We start from the raw sequence: 19,947 nt of genomic DNA, 5'->3' as shown, positions 1-19,947 counted from the left end.
TCTTGTGATCTCTCATTGGATCAAAGTTACCTAAGCAACTATACTTGTAATCGTATTAGTTGGTTATAGTTTTTCCATCTTGGACCCACCTCACTTCTTGGTTTTGTGCTGTAAAATTCCCTTGAGGGCTGATAATATAGCTCAGAGGCACAGGTCCTGCCTGGCAAGGGCAACGTTGAGTTTGATTCCTGGTAAGAAAACAAAATTCCGTTGCAAAGCGGGATCCTCAGCAACCTACTCGGGAGCCCCTGTCTCTCTTGAAGAGAAGCTTCCCACTTCTAAATGCTATAGAAACTAAGCTGTCTGTAAACTCAGTGCTGTTGCCTGTAGAAACTGTCCAGCAACATCCCACTGGCATGAAACATCAGCAGTCTGCTGGTGTAAAGGTTAAACCTTCTTATCTCCTTGGTGCAAAGAATCTTCCTTTTAGTTTGACTTCGGAATTTTCCCACATTTCTAAGAAAGTGTTTTTGTTGGATTTTTTCTTTTTTTCAGATATTAGATATCATTTGATATGATGTTAAATTGCCTGGATTCAGATAATATTTCTAAGGTTTGTTGTTAAACTTTGAAGAGTGTATTACAGAGTATGCTTTAGTATATAGCTAATTTTTTTTTGGACCCATTTGTGGGTTTCATCTACTCTCTAGCAAGGGGTAGTAAAAGTTGAGTGCCACACATCCAGATGTGAAATACTTCTGAATTTTCTCCTCCCAGACCTCAGTGCTGCTGCTGTCTTGACCAGGCTCATTGAAATATGACCTGTCTCTTCCTGGCAAATGGCCCTCTGGCCCTTGTATGTGACCAGTGGTCCAGGGGCTCTCTCCATTCCTCCCAGTCAGACGGGAATAGCGTGGTGCTGGAGGTGCAGATCCCAGGGGAAGCCTCCGCACACAGGCCGGGGTGTTTGCCCCAGTAATGTTGAGCGCAGGTACAGCACAGAGCGTGGGTTCCAAGGCTGGCAGCCGACAAGGGCTCGGGCTATATCGTGACCACCTTGCAGTGGCCCCAGTAGCATGTGGACATCTCCTCGAGTGTGGGCTTCTCTCACCAGCCTTCCTTGAATCAACCCCTCTCAGTGTATTTGTTCTTATTTTAATTAATTAATTGATTTTTGCAGGAAGGTGTTTTTGAGACATGCTTATTAAGTTCTCCTTTTAATCACTAAAGTTACTGTCACAATCCCTGGGGAGATTTTCATGAAGAAGTTAGGATGAGGTCTGTGCAGTGTCCAAAGTGTCACTGCAGAAACAAAGAACAACACAAGTGACTGTCAGACCAGCCAGGCAAGACTTTTCTTCCTTGCCGCATTCCTTGTGGCCCCTCTGAGTCAGCCCAAGCAGTTATGAAGGAGCACACTGAAGGCAAGAGCCAGAGAGCTGGGTCTCTCACCTCTGCATCACATCCACTGGCTGCCATCCCAGTACAGAGGGGAGTTCAGGTCCCTTCTCCTGGGTCTTCAGTGTGATCACATCCCCCATTTAGTTTGCTTTGAGCTGTAACTCTAATATTCAAGTTAGACCTAAAGTGAAAAGCACAGGGCATTTTGGGACATGGTTCATGAGACCCACATACTGTGATGGGGGCATTCTTAACTGGCTGAGGCACTTCATTGAAGATGAAATAAACGGAAGTGAACTGTCCAGGTCACGACTGTAAAAAGGCAACAGAATAGAACTATGGAATGGTGGCACTTTCCTTTATTGCCTGGCAGCACTGCCAGGCCATTTTTCATTCTGTGATGCAGTTGCCCAGATCTGGCACCGCAGTCACCTTTGGCCAGCCTTTGCCACACATTCCATAGGGTCCTTTGTGTTCCTCGTCGTATGTGGTTTCACAAATCCTTGAGATGCTTTCCACGTCTCTGAGAGTGTTTTCTACTTTTATATCAGTTTATTGACTGTGAAATTCAGTTATTATCCTTTGAGTTTTGGGCAGGAAAGGATAGATCAGGAAGTCTTGGTCACACACTGTAGTGACTGATGTCTGTGTAAACTCTCAGATGATGTGTTGCCAGTTACCTTGGCCCCTTGGGAGGAGTGTAGGCCTGGCCCCGACAGATGCACCTCTGGCCATAGTTGTAATGTGTTTTTATCTTTTGTATGGACTCTTTCCAGGACCAGCCTGGTTTGCCTATCATGTTTCTACCTAACTTAGCAGGCATTTTTATACTCTTAGTATAAAAATACTACAAATACCTTATGTAGATCTGTCCATTTTCTATTCTTCTCCTGGAATTTTCACCATTTGATTTTGTAGTAGGATTGGAGCAAACCAGCTGAACAGCTCTAAAATGTGTATCAGTCCTGGAGGCCTGAGGCACACATACAGAACAGAGAATCCCATGGTCCTTTCCCCGAATACAAACATGGGACCAGTCACAAAAGTGCCATTCTCATTTTTTCATTTACATCCAGCATGAAACCAAAGGAGCCCTCCATGGGACAGCTTGAATTTGATGACACACCAAGTGAGTTTCTGATAGGACAACCATCCCAAATGCCTTACTTACAAGAGGGAGAAGCAATACAGGTGTGCCACGTGCAAAAGAGCCCTGCCCATATCGTCTTGGCCACTGTGAGCCTTTTGACTGGCCTGTTCTCACCGCACAGAGCATTCTTCTTTTGCACCATCAGTAAATGCACATTTTTGATGTCTTTTATTCATTTCTCATCCAATACTTTGTTCAGCACATGAAGAATCTGAAAAGAATGTCATTGGAGCCCAAAATCCAGAACAGTTTTGTCTCTTTGTACATCTAAAAAAGTGTTTGAGTGAATGGGGATCATTTCACTTGGCTCCTTTCATGCTCAGGAATAACCCTGTTTAGCTTCAGAATATTTTATCTTACCTGGAAATGAAAGGTGTTTAAGGTAAAACTTAAAAAGATTTTCAAACATCATAGATATCTCCAAATTTAGGAAACACATTAAACACTTACTATCACCTTGAGGGAAGACAGAAGAAATAAAAGATGGGTCAAAAGAAGACAAGGGAATCAGAGCTAAAAGCTGTACTTTTAAGAACAGTGTGGCTTCCAGGACCCAGCAGACACCACCAAGAGTGAGCACTCGTCCATGTAGGGTCCTTTCCTTCCAGACAGTCACACTCGCAGTTCAGCAGGACAGCTGCAAACTGGCTTAACTGAGAAAGTGAACAGCAGGAGTTTGACCCTAGATATAGGAATAGGTTGAGAAAACTGAAATAATGTTTTAATTGTCCATCTCAAAAAAAAAAGCTAAGAAAAAAAGAACAACACTGGGCTTAGACCATCATATGCTGCCTAGGACTGGGCTGTGTCTTCCCTGGGTCTCTGCCTCTCCACCAAAGCTTAGGTGTTTCCAGTTCCAGGAAACAGGGCGCCTGTTTCTTGAGGGCCAAGACTCTTTTTGTCTGAGGGTGGGTTTTTTTATTTTTACGTAATAAAACCCTTCCTGTTCTGAAAATTCTTTACCTCGGACCTGAGTCCAGATAAAGCTGATCACACCAGGCAAGGGACCAGGCTCCTCAGTGCAGCTCCAGGGACTCCTTAGACCCAGTCCCATAGGACCTGACACAGCTCTACAAAACTCTCTCACTCTTCTAGCCGCACATTCGCTAACCGCCTCCATTGCTTTGTATTTGACACATAGAAGTAAGACGTGTTTCATATTCATTGATTTGTTATGCCATGGCTGATTGGAATTTTCATTCTTTTTTTTACAGTTTAGAAAAGTTTCAGCTTCACAATTTTATTATCATCAATGTCACATTAATTTGTATTGTTTTAAATTTGAGCAAACCTTTTTAGATTACTTCCTCATAAATGCTGTGCTGTTTGCAATGCTTTACTGAATTCAGCACCACCACGGTTCTGCACATTATGGAAATTGTAGTAAGTATTCTTTTACACAATCCCTATTACACACACACACACACATACACACGCACTCCATTATTGATCAAACATTTTCTGGACAGAAGAAAATTTGTGTGTTGACTAGGCATTAATGAGAACCACATCTTTTACATACACCCTACACATCTGATGATTGAAATAATGTTCTGCAGTTCAGCTCCTGCCCTTAGACATCTTAGCCTTTGTTCTTTTCCTGATTCTTAGTTTCATAGCTACAAACTGCAGGGCACGGCTGTGTCGCACTGCCCTACCTTTTGGTCTCTGTGCAGTACCCAGATAGCACTATGGAGGGGCAGGAGGAGCAGTTCCGGAGAGCATGCCTGTGGTGTGGGAACAGAGTTCACTGAGGGTGGCAGTGCTATGAATCTGAATGCAGAAAAGGACCGAACTACACTCTTATCTTACTAGAGTTAGAACACCTCATGTTCGAAAATTTTGCACAAAACATGTGACTGTACAAAGTGATCTCGGTGGTTTCTGCTGAGACATGATACAGTACCAAAGCAGAAGCCTCATCAGCTTGCTAATACATTGGCCTCTTCCCTAGGTGGTAAGGAGGGTGAGGGGAAGGGCTTGGGAGGGGGCCACTCACTAGAAATGGGCAGATTGCAGTTTTCAGTAGCAAACTGAGATAATACCTGAATGGAGGGGCTTACGTGACAGTTAACCAGAAAAATAGCAAAAGAAGTGGAGACTTGCCAAGAATTCCCCTGAAAACATATATAATTGTGCCAATTATCACTTTTTATCACTTACTGTGTGACTACTCTTAAAATAAGCAATTTAGATTTATAGTCTCATTTAACTTGAATAATATAGGTAGGACTGGTGATTTTGTGAGAATTATTTTACAAGGAAAGAAACCAGACCTGTGATTTCAAATCAGACAAAGTGGTTTGTGCATAGGTAAGAAGTGGTAATCACAAGCCTGAACCAATTCTGTTGGGTTCACTATCTGTGTTTTTAGACCCCTTCTTAAAGTAGAAACAGAAGGGAAACCAAAATCCAGGGAAGCTAGGATATTAAATATACTTTTACAATGATGAACAATATATAAAAGCCTTTTTTATATTTAAGTTTTGTAAATTAACATAGAAGTCATCTACTCCTTTTGCTAAAAATTCCCTGCTTTTACAGTAGCATCACTTTGATGTAGCACTGACAGTTAACGAAAGGTTCCTACTGATAAGTATTTAAGACTTTCAATAATTTCCAATTATGAGGCATAAGCAATAGGATGAGCAGAAACCAATGTTTAGTGAACTTTATTGGGGTGGGTTGCGCCTAGGGCCAACATCCCTGGCATTTTTTCAACAGATTTTTTGCTAAGTCACTAAGATACCCAAGCTGGGCGTGAAATCGTGACCCCTGTCTGGTGTGCACCACAACACTGTCTACAGTTTCTTAAGTATTAAAAAGCATTTCTAAGATTTTAGCAGTATATACAATATTGACTAATTACCGGTAGTTTAGGAGTTTCCAGTTTTCTGATTTTAGAGCATTTAAATTTATGACTCTAATCTTTCTGCACTGACTATACAAATGAGGAAAAATCAAGCCATTTCCCAAATAGGCAGACAGAAAGTCTATCAGGCTATTAACTTTTCTAACATAAGTAGGTAATTTTTATTACCTATTTAAGGGGAAATGATGGAAGAGGGCAATATTAAGCAGCGAGACTGTTGGTTCCTACCACAGACAAATTATCCTCCTATTGCCTATCAGTGTTAACAGAGACTATTGTTCTCCTAATCCTTAGGGTCCAAATGCTTTCTTTTTTCCATGTTTCAGAGCACAGCAGGTGAGAGAGTGGATTTGCTAAGCTGGGTGGCTTTATCCTTCTTTTATGTGTTCATTCAATTTTATGTTCATTTACTTATTGTACCCATATGGCAATAGAAACAGCTAAAGCAAACACTCTTATCCTGCAAGACAACAAAGTGCAGAAGCAGATGTTGTGTTTCGGTGATTATTTTTTAACCGAGGATTATTATGATTAAAGAGCCTTTCCTTCCCTCCCCTTTGCTGCAAACCAGGGGCTGCTTTCCTTTACCGAGTGACGTGGGCAAAGGCTCAGATGCTCCCACAGCGTGGCTGTTCAGCCCCAGCAAACATGCACAGACTCAGTGATTGATTTTTCAATTCTTGCAAACATATTATTCACTCAATCTGAATTTTAAAAATACACTAGGCCATAATCACATGGCTGAAGAGTATCACAGAAGCGGCACCATGTTACCTTTACTGTATTGTGTTAACTATATCAAAAAGGCAAAATGCAACACCTTATTTCAGACAGATAAATAATTGTGTTGACAAACCTAACACTGTACATGGAAATCTTATCTCAGGAAAATAAGGTTTAATTTTCACAGAGAAATAGGTTTCCTTGTATTTTCAACCACATGCTGTTTTAAGAATTAAACATCATGAATAATACAGGAAATCAAAGGTATAATCTAAGAAATTGAGGTATGCTTTGCATTAGAAAGAGAATTTGAGATTTATTTTTAAAAAAAAGTTCCTTATTTTATTGAGGTAGAAAAGCTAAGCTTAATTTTTTTTTCTGGTTTTTTAAAGACCTCCTTTTCATTTTGGATAGTAGCTGCCTAAACTTAAATGACTAACACTGCCTTCCCTGAGCTTCAGCCTCTTTGAAAGACTGCATTTCCTCTCCCTGAGGTCTATTTGTCTACATGACTCACTAAAAGGCAAGCGTTGTTCTTGCACTAATACTGAGGTTTCCCGATAAGAGCAGAGCTGAATAGGAGAAGAACTGAAGGTCAGTGTGTTTATTTTTCTCTGAAATGCACTGATGTTTGGGGAAGGTAGTGGGTAGGAGGTAGAGATGGATGAAATCTACTGATGAGGTAGAAAGTTCAGCATCCCATTAGGACAAGCATTAACATTCGCTGAAAAGAGAGGGTAGAACTCATTTGCAAAATCTCACTAAACACGTGGGGAAAGAAGTAAATTAGACATATTATTGCTTTCAGCCTTCCCTCCCCGCTTCAAACTAATTGAAAATTTCAATCTGTTTCAGAAAATCAACACAACTGTCAGTCATTACCATGGCACAAATCTTCCAGGAGGAGACAATGAAATACACTTAGCAACAGGGCTCGAGTATTAGTCCATGTGTCTTAGATTTAGATCTGATTGCTAGCTGGCATTCAGCCAGTAGGCAGTTCATAAATATGCTGCACATTAGGATCACCTGGGGAACTTTGATAAACCCCTAAGCCCAGCTCCTCCTAGACCTATTAAAGCAGAATTTCTGGAGATAGGACCAAAAATCCAATGTCTGGAAAAGCTCTTTAGGTGATTCAAATGAATAGCAACAGCTTTTGAAGAACTTCAATTAATAAACTAGCTTCACACACATGAAATATAAGCAATTTCTATGGCAAGAGTATTCAATCATTTCTATCTGTGGGTTCTGCATATATGGATTCAATCAGCCACAGATGAAAATTAATTGAAAAAAGTGTAACTGTTCTGAATGTATACACATTTTTTGTCATTATCCCCTAGACAGTAGAGTATGACAGCAATTTACATGTCTTTGTACGGTGTTCAGAATTATGAATAATCTAGAGATGGCTTATGCTTTATAGGAAAATATGTGTAGATTGTATGCAAACGATGACATCATTTTATGTGAGAGATTTTAGCATCTGTGGAGATCCTTGAACCAATTCTGCATGTATGGGTGTGTGCATGAAAACACATGTGCATGTATGCATGTGCATAATTATTTTCTTCCCTTGGTTTTATCTTAATTTCCAATGGGATCTTATATAAATGACCAAGAAGTACAACCAAGAACAAAACTTAACTTCTCCCCACAAAAATAGTTGGTGGTTATAAGTTTTCAGGTCTTTTGAGTAAATTCCCAAGAGTACAAATGCTACATTATAAAGTAAACTCACTTTTAGGTTTAAAGAAATGGCTGACCTGTTTCCACAGTGTGTAAACCTCGTACTGTTTCCATTAGTCATATAGGTGTGATCCAGGCTTTCCATATTTTCCTCAGCATTTGATGTTACTATTTTTTATTTCTAGTGGTGGTTTGGTATCATCTCATTGTGGTTTTTAATTTACATTTTCATGACTATGCTATTAAATATCTTTTTAGGTATTCGCTATTTATATGACCTTTTTAGTGAAATGATTATTTACATTGTTTGCCTACTTTGTAGTTGGACAATTTTTTGGAGTTTTGAGATTTTTATGTTTTCTAAATAAATATCACTTGTCTAGAGACAGAGGCAGCTATGGGGGAATGGGAAGAGAGTCGGGAAGCCAAACCATGCATTCCCGTGAGCCAGCGGGTGTGTGGGCTGGGAGACAGGAAGGGCACCCTCCCGAACGGCTGATTTGGAGGAACTTAGGCTGAGGTGACAGCAACTGAAGTAAAAACAAAATAATGCTTGTGTTGTTTGAGGATAACAATATACATTGTAGCAAAAGGAGGGGATTCCCTCTTGTTATGTTTTTGAAATTCAATGTTTTGTTGTTGTTGTTGTTGTTGGTTGGTTTTTTGGAGGATTGAATTTATGATCTAGTGCTTCTCAGGCAGGCACTCATGCCATTGCGCTCAATCCCTGGCCCTTGAAACCCAATGTTTAGTTCCATTTTACTGTTTTGTTTTACTCCTGTATCTGGTAATCTAAGTAACAATTTTGAAGATAACCGTATAGAGTATAACAACCATTGTTAAAAATATTCTTAAAGTAAATTGCTTTTGTATTATTAAAATAAGCTAAAAATATTCATGTAGATTTACTTTTGGGTTCTCTCTTTTGTTTTAGTCATTTATATGCCTATCTCTCCACCAAAGCAATACAATCTGAAAATCAAGTTGATTGATTTATACTTACGTTCTTATTCTTTTTTTTTTTTAATTAAGGAACTATTTGGCCTCATCTTGACATGCAAATTTCAGAATAAGCTTACCAATGTTTGCAACAGTTTTGATGATCTTTAAATAGTAATTAAGTTAGGTCTATTGACTTTGAGAGAATTGATACTTTTCTATATTGAATTCTAATCTATGAACATTTATTTGGAATGTCTCATATTTTCTTCATCATCATTTTATAACTTTAATGTACAGATTCTGTAAATATCTTACACCTAAGCAATTCATTTCTTAAATGAATTGTAAATAACATAGCATTATTTCAGTTTCCACATTTGTTGTTTGTATATAGACACATAATTGATTTGTGTGTTGATTTTGTGTCTGAACTTATCCTTAGAAGCTATTTTTGTAGATTCTATGGGATGATTTCTGTTTTGATAATCATATTAGACACAAGCAATTTTTTTGCTATTTGAATGGTCTCTATCATTTTCACTACTTTTCAACTCACTTTTCTTTACTGTACTGAGTGAAGACTCTAGTAAGATGTGAGTAAGAACAGTGAGAGCAAATATCCTTGGTTTTTGCCTTATTCCTGACCTTAGAGAGAAAGTGTTTAATCTTCTATAATTAAGTGTAATGTTAAATATAATGTTTTCTTTACAGTTTGAGTAACTGTTCCTTTTTCTAGAACTTATTAGAGCTTTATTTTTCTTTTTAATCATGAATAGATCTAGATTTTTATCAAATGCTTTTCCTACATGAAGATTCACATGATTTCTATTCTTCATTGCTGTAATAGATTTTTTATATTAAAATATATCCAGCTTTGCATGTCTGTAATAAATTACACTTAGATACAAGGTATTATTATTTTTTATACATTTATATATTTAATTTTCTAATATTCAGCTGAAGATTTTTGCATGTATATTCATGAGAAATATTACTTCAACTTTTCTTCTTTTTGTAACCTCTGGTTTTGGTGTCAAGGTAATAATGATCTCAAAAAATGAGTTAGGATATGTTCCATCTGTTTCTACATGTTTTAAAAGATTGCATAAGATTTGTGTCAGTTATTTAAATATTTTGTAACAGCAAAACAATGTAGCATAAATATTTATTTCTTGGAGTTTTTAATTAAAATTTAGTATTTTCAATGAATACAGAAAATTTCAGATGGTTTCAGTTTGGGCCCATTTTGTAGTTTGTGGTTCCAAGGCCAGGCGATTGTTTTCTGTTTTAGAATTTTATGTGGAAGTTTCTCATATCATTTCCTTGCTATCTTTCAATTTATATAATAATGTATCTGGGTGTATTCCTCATAACTCTGATTTGTATTTTTTTGGTTTGTTTTCATCTTCTTCAATCCCATTAGATGTTGAAACTGTTTATTTTAAAGAATTGGACTTTTGATTCACTGCTTTTTCTCATATTATTTTCCTATTTTATTTCTGCTATGTCTTTATGTTTCCTTTTGCTGTTTTGGGTTTACTTTAATCTTCCTTTTCTAGTATTGTAATGTGGGAAACTACATTATTGCTACATGGTATTTCCTCTTCTGTAATTTACTTTTGAAGTACTGCCTTAGCTGCATTTCCTAATTTTTTCTGTTTTTTTATTCTATGCATTTAAAATTTTTTCTTGAGAATTGTTTTTGACTAATGAATCATTTGGAATAATGAATCATTTTTAACTAATGAATCATTTTTTGTATTTGAAAATTTTCCTGTAGTCTATTGTTGATTTCTAGTTTTATTCCATTGTAGTCATAAAATATGCTTTGTATGGTTTTGATTTTTCTAAAAATAGTAATGCATGCCTTGTGACCTGTTATAGTAAGATGCTGAAAAATTAAAATAGTTAATTAAAAGATAGTTATTAACAAAAATAGTTAATTAAAAGGATAGTTTTTAGCAGTATTTTCATTCTGTGCTGAGCTCATTACCCTAGTATAACCAAGCACCAACCACACAGTTATAGTTTAACTGACCATGTTGTCATGCTGTTCTGTATGCGTCATTTCCTCCCACCCCAGTAACCTCTTTGCTGTGTCAACCTTTGTTCCCCTTGTAAGAGACAAATGATGCTGTATCAACCTTTGTTCCCTTTATGAGAGACAAATGTTCTTGGAATTGGCAGACCAAGGGCTATGAATTGGCTAACTACCCACTGTGAAATGCCTCTGACCTCAAGCAAAGGGGAACAAAGGCCCACCTTGTTTCTGTTTCTCATTGCTATGTACTTAATGATCAATGAGCTAATCATAAATGAACTATAAAAATCAGTCAAAATTCTAACGCAGTTGCACAGCTTTGCAAATTCCATCTGCACTGTGTCCTGGGGCCAGCTAAAATAAAAGCACTTCTTTTTAAAATGACATCATCTTGCCTCATTTTTCATCAAGGGGCCTTTTTTTGGGGAAGGTTTACAACATTTGGGGGTGCTCCTGGACTACATGGAGACTGCTCCCCCACATTATTTTTCACCGATTGATCAGCTTGAACCTTCCGTAAGTATTTGGGTCTTTTGTTCTTTGTAATTTGAGTGTGCACATTTGAAGTTGCAGATGAGCTTGACTGACTCCTTCTGCACCAGAGCGGGACACCCTCCAGGAGAGGACTTCTAGCCCATTTGTGATTTGGGATTTTTTATCCATTTGGTTTTGTGCTTGGTATATTTTTATTGTGGAGTCATTTGTTCATTTTAATCCGTTACCTCAGTACTAACATTCAGATTTCTTTTATTTCTTTTAAAGTACTGTTGCAGGTTCCATGTGGCTTATTGGACTTAAGGGTCATAGTGAAAATTTATTTCCCTTTAAGTTGCTGAACTGCAGACAGAAAACCTTTGATTGTGTCTTTACCATTGGTCTTGTCTTTTGTGGCTCCTTGTTTAATGTTTTAGTCCTTGACTGATTACTTACAACCTCAGCATGCCTTTAAAAAGTATTTTTCTTTCTGGTTAAGATATGTTTATGTTTTTAAAATCATATTGACTTTACCAAGTAAAGCCAGATCATACTGATATTGAGCCAGTTAAAAGTTAGTTTTTAAAATGTAACATTTTAAGGTGGTAAAAAGACATAAAATGATTTAATATATTTTAGACTACTAAGAAAGTTACTTCAAGGATTTTGTTAAAAGTTTTAATGTTGTCTAAAAAGCTATAAAAAGATAATTGGTAATAAGTAAGAAACAGAGAAAAACAAATGTGTTCAGAATTTGACAGAATTGAATCAGTAAATCTTTACTGAAAAATGCTTCCATTAAAGTGAGGTTATATTCCAAAAAGGGGAGGACAAACTGGAGCCCATTGCCATACCCAGTTTATATAATGATGAAAAGTCAGTGTCGACCATATATAAAATATATAGGCAAATATATTTTTTGCCTATGAAAATAAAAATTAAAAAGGACTGTAATTCTCAGTCCCATCCAGACTAGGAGCCATCAGCATTCACAATTTCTGGACTCCTCTTCCTCACTCCCCTTTTTCTAAGGACCCTCAAGGACTTATTTATCTTTTGGAATCTGTCTTCTCATCGCCCTACTGGGGATGATTGCCAGCAGATTTTGTTTACAGTAGAAGAGACAGAGAACATTCATGCTGTGGGATAAAAAGCAGTATGCATTCCAGATGAAAACCTGTCCTCTGATCCTGAATGCCAGACCATGTTTTCCCTTTGTCCCATCCCAATCAGACAACCAGAGGTAAGAAGGTTCTCGATCAGTATCGCTGCTTGTTCTCAGAAGACTTTAAGGCTGCCAGAACACCTACCAATTTGTCCAAGGTAGCAGAGGTGAGACAATTAGATGATGAGTCCCTCTTGGGGTTTCTGGAAAGATTGCTAGAGATCTATTACATTTGTACACCTATAGATCCAGTAGCACCTGAAAAGCAAGGGCCATTAATAATGCCTTTGTAACTGTTGGCCCCTGATATTAAGTGAAAATTGCAAAAGCTTGAGAGATTTGAGGAAATGCCCCTCAGTTAACTATTAGAGCTTGCTTAGAACTGACTCCTTCCTCCCAGTGGGTGTAAGCCATTCAACAGATTCCAGTTCATGACTAGAAAGCAAGTGTGAGAATTTCTAGGAGCCATAGGATATTGCCTGCTTTAGTTTACAGACTCACGAGACCAGGCTTTTAAGCAATTGAAATCAGCGTTAACAGAAGCTCCAGTTCTAGCTCTGCCAAATTTGCAAAAACCTTTTTTCCCTCTATGTTGATGAAAAGCGAGGGATAGCAAAAGGAGTACTGACCCAGAGTTTAGGATCATGGCAAAGACCTATTGTCTGTCTTTCCAAGAGACTTGATAATGTGGAAGTTGGATGGCTGCCTTGCTTGGAGATGATTGCCTTGGTGGCCCTCCTGGTGAAAGTGGCTCAAGAGTTGACATTTGGACAAAAACTTTTAATTGTCTCCTCTCATTCACTGGAGCTTCTCATCAAAGCTCCGCTGGATCAATGGCTGCCCAATTTCCAAGTAATGCACTATCAGGCATTGCTTCTGGATCTGACTACCATCAGTTTAAAGGGTACAATGGCTTTGAACCCAGCTACTCCACTGCCTGATGATGACCCCTCCTTGCCCCTCTGGTCATCTTATGGGGTTTCGACCAGACTTGACAGATGAGCCACTATCTGGAGTTCCTTCATATTTCTCCCATGGAAGCAGTCACATCTGTCGAGGTAAGTGAGACGTGGGAGCCGCTGTCACTACAGACTCTCAGATTCCATGGGAACAAATCTTAGAGCCAGGAACATTGGCCCAATGGGCTGAGCTCATTGTCCTCACTGAAGCCCTCAAGTTGTCAGACTGATAGTAGATATGCATTTGCTACTGCCCATGTTCATGGGGCCATTTTTCAAGAGTGGGGTTTATTGACTTAAGGGAGCCAAAGGATCAAAAATGCTCCCCAAATTTTGGATTTGTTAGCTGCCATTTGGATGTCAAAAAGGTGGCTATTAAATAATCTAGTAGATGCCACTACCCAAAAAGCAGCCACAAAATAAGTGGGGTTTGAGACAGCCCCAATATTGCTGCTGATTCCACCTACTCTGTCAGAGCCCTTTTCTCAAAAGGACTTGCATTTGGCAGCTCAACTCCAAACAAAGTCTAATAGCCTCCAGGGCTGGTACCAACTGCCTGATAATCGAGTCCTCCTCCCTGAGGCCTTAGTTTGAGAACTTATCTAACAAGCTCATCAGTCCACTCACATGAGAGGATCAAAACTAGCTGCTCTTTTTTGAGATCATTTCTTTATCCCTCTGTTATCGAGGCTTACTCAGTCTGTGAGCCTTAGATGCCCTCAGTGCCAGTTGGTGAACCCGAAGCAACTGCAACAAAAGGAAACTATTCATTATCATGGGACTATGCTTGGAAAACACTGGGAAATAGATTTCACAGAAATGGGAAAGCCTGGACTTCAAGGTATTAAGTACTTATTAGTAATGGTAGATAGTTTCACTGGATGGGTCAACGCTTTTCCTACTAAGTCTCAGTCAGTCTTGACAGCATCTTCCCCGATTTGGCCTCCCTTTATCTATGGGGTCCAATGATGGTCCAGCTTTTATAGGCCAAATAACTCAAAAACTAACCCAAGCTTTGCAGATCAATTGGGAATTCCATTGTGCTTATCAGCCTCAAAGTTCAGGAGAAGTAGAAAAGATGAACCAGATTTTAAAAATGGTAATAACTAAGATGGTATTGGAAACTGGTGAGAACTGGGTGAGTCTCCTTCCTTTTGCCCTCTTGCATGTGCAATGTACCCCCCTCTGTTGCAGGTGTTTATCCTTTTGAAACTCTATAGGGAAGACCTCCTCCTCTTATTCCTAAGATTTCTGAGGAAAAATTAGCTGATCTAGCTAATCAAGATCTTGTTAAGTCCCTCCAGGCCCTTCATCTAGCTGTGACTTCCATCCACTGGTTATTCCGAGAACAAACTCTGCCCACAACTCATCCTGAAGATGAACATCCTGCAGTGAAACCTAGGACACTAGTCCTCAACAAGAGACTTCACTGTGAGACTCTCAAACCAGGGTGGGAAGGCCTCTACACCTACCTGGATTCATCATGGCCACTTCAAGCAAGTTCTTGCCTCTGACAGTGATCAACCTACAGATAAGTGGACTGTTGTTTCCTCCAAGGATTCTTTAAAGCTTAAAATTGCCAAATATATCCGATAATCTTGTTCTTATGTGTTCTTCTTTATGGACCCCCCAAGGAGATACCTCATAATCCTCTGTTTGAAACTTGAAAAATTACTATTTCACTGGTGAATTATTGATAGCCAATGCTACTGTCCATGGGATAATTAAGATAGATTTATGTGACTATTAAATAGCATTCCAGCAAAAATTAGACAGAAGAGAATGTTGTTGGGTCTACATGCCATGCTGCCTGATTGCTAATGGAGCCTTGCAGGGATTTACATAGTGAAAAGAAATTAGTTTGCTCGCTGGTATCTTTGCCCCCCAAAGCAACAGCCAGCCTCTGATCACAGGTGTTCACAGTCCATAGAAACAAAATATTTTTGTAGACATTGGGGTCTGTGAATCCATATCTCCTTGACAGGGAAATAAAGGAGGTCATTACCTTTTCCTCACTCAGGAGAACCCATCTTCTGTTCTCCTCCACTAGACTTCCTGCTCCTGGGACCTTTTTGCCCTCTGCCATTTCTGCACCATCTATAGACCCCTTCTTGTCTCTGGACATTGCTTATGGCAAATCAACTTTTAAACTCCTGTGTAGATGAAACCACTTGTTGGTGGGATGCTAGGCCCCTGCTCACACTGGAAAATATACAGGGTACCCCAGGAACCTGTGTTTACTCTGTTGCCTACTCCTTGTGCACATCCACTTATGCTGTGCTTTGTAATCTTATCTCTTCAGCTTTGATTCATAATTTTTCTTATCCTGCTAATCAGCACCTTGTTGCTCACAACTGAGCCTGGTTTGTCTGTACTTCTGGTACAACTCCTTGCTCCATGCATCACCTGTTCACCCAGTGCCCTGAACTTTGCATATTAGCCTATATCTTTCCCCAAGTATATTGGTACTCTGGAGATAATGTTAGGAGTCATTTGCTACCTAGCTTTGACTTAGAGTCCAATCTGAGCGAAGAGAAATCCTGTACTCTTACCTGTATCACTGGGAGTTGGGTTGGCAGTATCAATAGGTTTAGGAGTGTCTAGCCTAATAATTGGAGACCAAAATTATAGACACTAAAGTGCACTCATTGACCAAGATCTAGAAGCCCTCAGTGACTCTGTCTCCAAATTAGATGATTCTTTAAGTTCACTGGCTGAGATGGTCTTACAAAACTGGCAGGGTCTAGATCTCCTGTTCCTAAAGAAAGGTGGTCTCTGTCTGGCAATAGGAGAAAATTGTTGCTTGTATGCCAATCATTCTTGAGTTATCTGACAAAGTATAACCAGCCTTAAAAGGTGCTACAGGAACAAGAATAAATCAGACAAGCTGAACAAAATTGGTTTGAACGATGGTTTTCTCTATCTCCCTGGTTAACAACGTTAATCACAGCAGCCTTTGGACCTCTGTTAATCTTACTTACTTGTTTAACAATTGGACCTTCCATTATAAACAAATTGGTAAATTATGTCAAAAATTGGGTTCAAACTATAAAACTCATGATTTTAAGGACCCAAGTTTATGAACAATTATCTTTGCTTGAAAACTCCATGAGCCAACGATTGGTTCAATGACAAAAGTCAGTGGGGAATGTTATACTAAGATGCTGAAAAATTAAAATAATTAATTAAAAGGATAGTTATTAGCAGTATTTTCATTCTGTGCTGAGCTCATGACCCTAGTAACCAAGCACTAACCACACAGTTATAGATTAACTGACCACATCATCATGCTGTTCTCTATGCGTCATTCCCCCTCACCCCAGTAACTTGTTTGCTATGTCAACCTTTGTTCCCCTTGTAAGAGACAAATGATGATGTGTCAACTATTGTTCTCTTTAGGAGAGACAAATGTTCCTGGAATTGGCAGACCAAGGGCTATGAATTGGCCAGCCACCCACTGTGAAATTCCTTTGACCTCAAGCAAAGGGGAACAAAAGCCCACCTTGTTTCTGTTTCTCATTGCTATGTACTTAATGATCAATGAGCTAATCATAAATGAACTATAAAAAATCAGTCACAATTCTAACTCAGTCTCACAGCTTTGCAAATTCCATCTGCACTGTGTCCCTGGGCCAGCTAAAATAAAAGTGCTTCTTTTTAAAATGATGTCATGTTGCCCCCTTTTTCATCATGGGGTCTTTATTTGGGGAGGGGGGTTTACAACATGACCAGGTGTAGTCCTGGTGTAAGATTTCATGTGCTTTGGAAAGGAAAGCATATTCTGCTCTTTCGAGTATTCTAAGATATTGTAAGTCAGTGCTGTTCAGCTCTTCTGCAGTGTTGTCATTCATTCTTTCAGTTTCTGTGCTGAGCTCTCAAATTGTAACTGTGCATGGTTTTATTTTCCTTCTCAATCTTCCAGGTTTTCTTCATGTGTTTTGAAGCTCTGTTGTTGGTGCCCACACACTTCAGGGTATTATCTGGATGGGTTGGTCCTGTTATTCTCACACAGTCACCCTTTTTGTCCCTTATGATTTGTTGTCTTTAACATCTACTTCATCTGTACTGATGTATCTTCTTGGACTTTTTAATAAACTGTTGTTCTTGTGGTGCGTGATTTTCATCCTTTCAGTTTCAAATTATCTTTATCATGTTTGAAGCAACTTTCTTATACACCATCTGTGACTGTAACCTGTTTGGTATTTTTTTTTTAAAACTCTTCTATTTGTTTTTGGTCAGCATATTGACACATTGACATTTGCTGTAGTCATCATTATGAGAAAGATTAGACCTGCCACTTTAATTTTATTTATAGTTTTGTTCCTTTAATTTCTCATACTTTGCTTCTCTTTTCTTGCCTTCCTTTGGGTCATATGAACATTTTGTAGAACTGTATTTTACAATTTATTTATAGCCCTTAACATATGTGGTTTTGTAAAATTTTCATACTGTATATTCTAGGTATTACAGTGTACATATGAAATTTATCACCATCTACTGAGTTCAGTGTTTTATTATTTCCAGTGAAGTTTTAAACTTTACTTTCACTAAGAGGTCTTGTTTTTTTCCTCTTTAAAAGTATTTTCCCACTGAGAACAAAATCAGATGGTGTCATAACTTTTGATTGGTGAGGCATGATAATTTATTATATTTTCTTTCTGAAATTCCCAGTCTTCATATTAGCATTTTCCTCCTGTTTGTAAATGTCAGTCACAGTTTGTGTGATCTGGGGCTAATAGGCTCCTAGGATCAGGGAGCACAAGCCTGAGTTACACCCTGCTGCTGCTGGTGGAGCCTGGGGAGTCAGGGCCTCTTGACCCAGCTAGGCCAAGGCGGTTCAGTCTGACAGTGCTGGTGAGTGTGAGGCAGTGGGATACAGGGTATGGTGTTGCCACAGATCCAGCCCCTCCTGCCCCAAATCTGGGCAGGGAGCCACTTATGCTACCAATGCTTTGTATCAGGACATGTCCCCTCCTGGCCAGGATGAAGGCCTTTTAAATTTTTTTTATTTAAAGAGAAAACAAAACAAAACAAAACAAAAGAGTAAAGGAGTACAAGTAATACAGAATTTCAAAAAATTGAACAGTAAGAAATCACCAGTTAATAGATTACATATTGTCATCTTATAAATAGTTGTTCAAATTACAAAATTAAAGCATATGAAGTGGACATTCAAATAGTGAGATTGCAAATAGTTCTGTTCAATGATCCAACAAAAACTTAGTAATATGGTTTTCTATCTTAACTACTTAAATATACATGCAGTTATATTCTTTAGAGCACTTTCTTTTCCTCTCTTTTTTACAATAACAATTACACATTTTGGGTTTTATTATTCCCATCATTCTTATTATTTGTTTTGTGAAAGACAATAAAACCAAATGTGACAAAACAAAACAGAGTCAGTCAAAACAAAAGGATGGACATAGTACATGATATAAACACAGAATATCAGGTGATCAACAATGGTTACTACAATGCCTCTTTATATCTTAAAAAGAGTTTCATATATAATCAAGTATAATAAAATTGAACAAAACAGTACAGAACAAAACCAATAAAACCTAAATATTGGAGACCTTCATACCGCTATGATCCGATAACTTGCAAGGGATGATTTCAACTCTTTTGCATTTATTTAAATATGTTCTGTGAGCTAATATATGGTCTATTTTATAGAATGATCCATGTACTGCTGAGAAGAATGTGTATTCTTTTGTTGTTGAGTAGAATACTCTATATAGGTCTATCAAGTCCACTTGTTCACAGGTGTGATTCAGTTCTTTTATTTCTTTGCTGATTTTCTGTCTGGTTGATCTGCCCATTGGTGTCAATGGTGTGTTAAGATCTCCTGTTATAATTGTATTACTGCTAATTTTGTTTTTCATTTGTCTTAATACTTGTTTTATATAACTGGGTACTCTGGAATTTGGTGCATATATATTTAAGATAGCTATTGCTTCCTCTTGAAGTTTTCCCCTAACCAGTATGTAGTGACCTTTTTATCTCTTCTGATCATTATTGGTTTGAAGTTTACCTTGTCTGCAAACAGAATAGCTACTCCCACTTTTTTTGGGGGGGGTTCCTGTTGCATGAAGTATTGTTTTCCATCCTTTGACTTTCAGTCTGTGAGTATCCTTTTGGATTGGGTGGGTTTCTTGTAGACAGCATATGGTTGGATTCTGTTTCTTGATCCATTCTGCCAGTCTGTTTCTTTTTATTGGTGCATTGAGACCATTTATATTAATGGTTAAAACTGTTATGTGTTGGTTTATTGTTAACATGTTATCTTTCTGCTGTTGCATCTTTATCTTTCTGTTCTGTTTAATTGTGTGCTTTTTTTAGTGGTTTTTCTCCTAAGTGTATCTAAACTGTATTTCAGTATTCTTTGTGGGGTTGGCTTGCTGATCATGAAGTTCTTCAGCTCTTCTTTGTCATGGAAGTATCTTGTTTCTCCACTGATTTGGAAGGACAGTTTTGCAGGGAAATCAGTCTAGGTTGGAAATCATTTTCCTTTATAGGTGATCTGTCTTTTCTCTCTAATCATTTTTAATATTCTATTTTTGTTGGATTTCTGGCACTGTGATT

The sequence above is a fragment of the Cavia porcellus genome, unplaced genomic scaffold, assembly GCF_034190915.1.
Source record: "Cavia porcellus strain 051 isolate PalLab524CR breed Dunkin Hartley unplaced genomic scaffold, mCavPor4.1 scaffold_1, whole genome shotgun sequence".
Taxonomy (NCBI): Eukaryota; Metazoa; Chordata; class Mammalia; order Rodentia; family Caviidae; genus Cavia; species Cavia porcellus.
Note: the sequence above shows the minus strand (reverse complement) of the source record.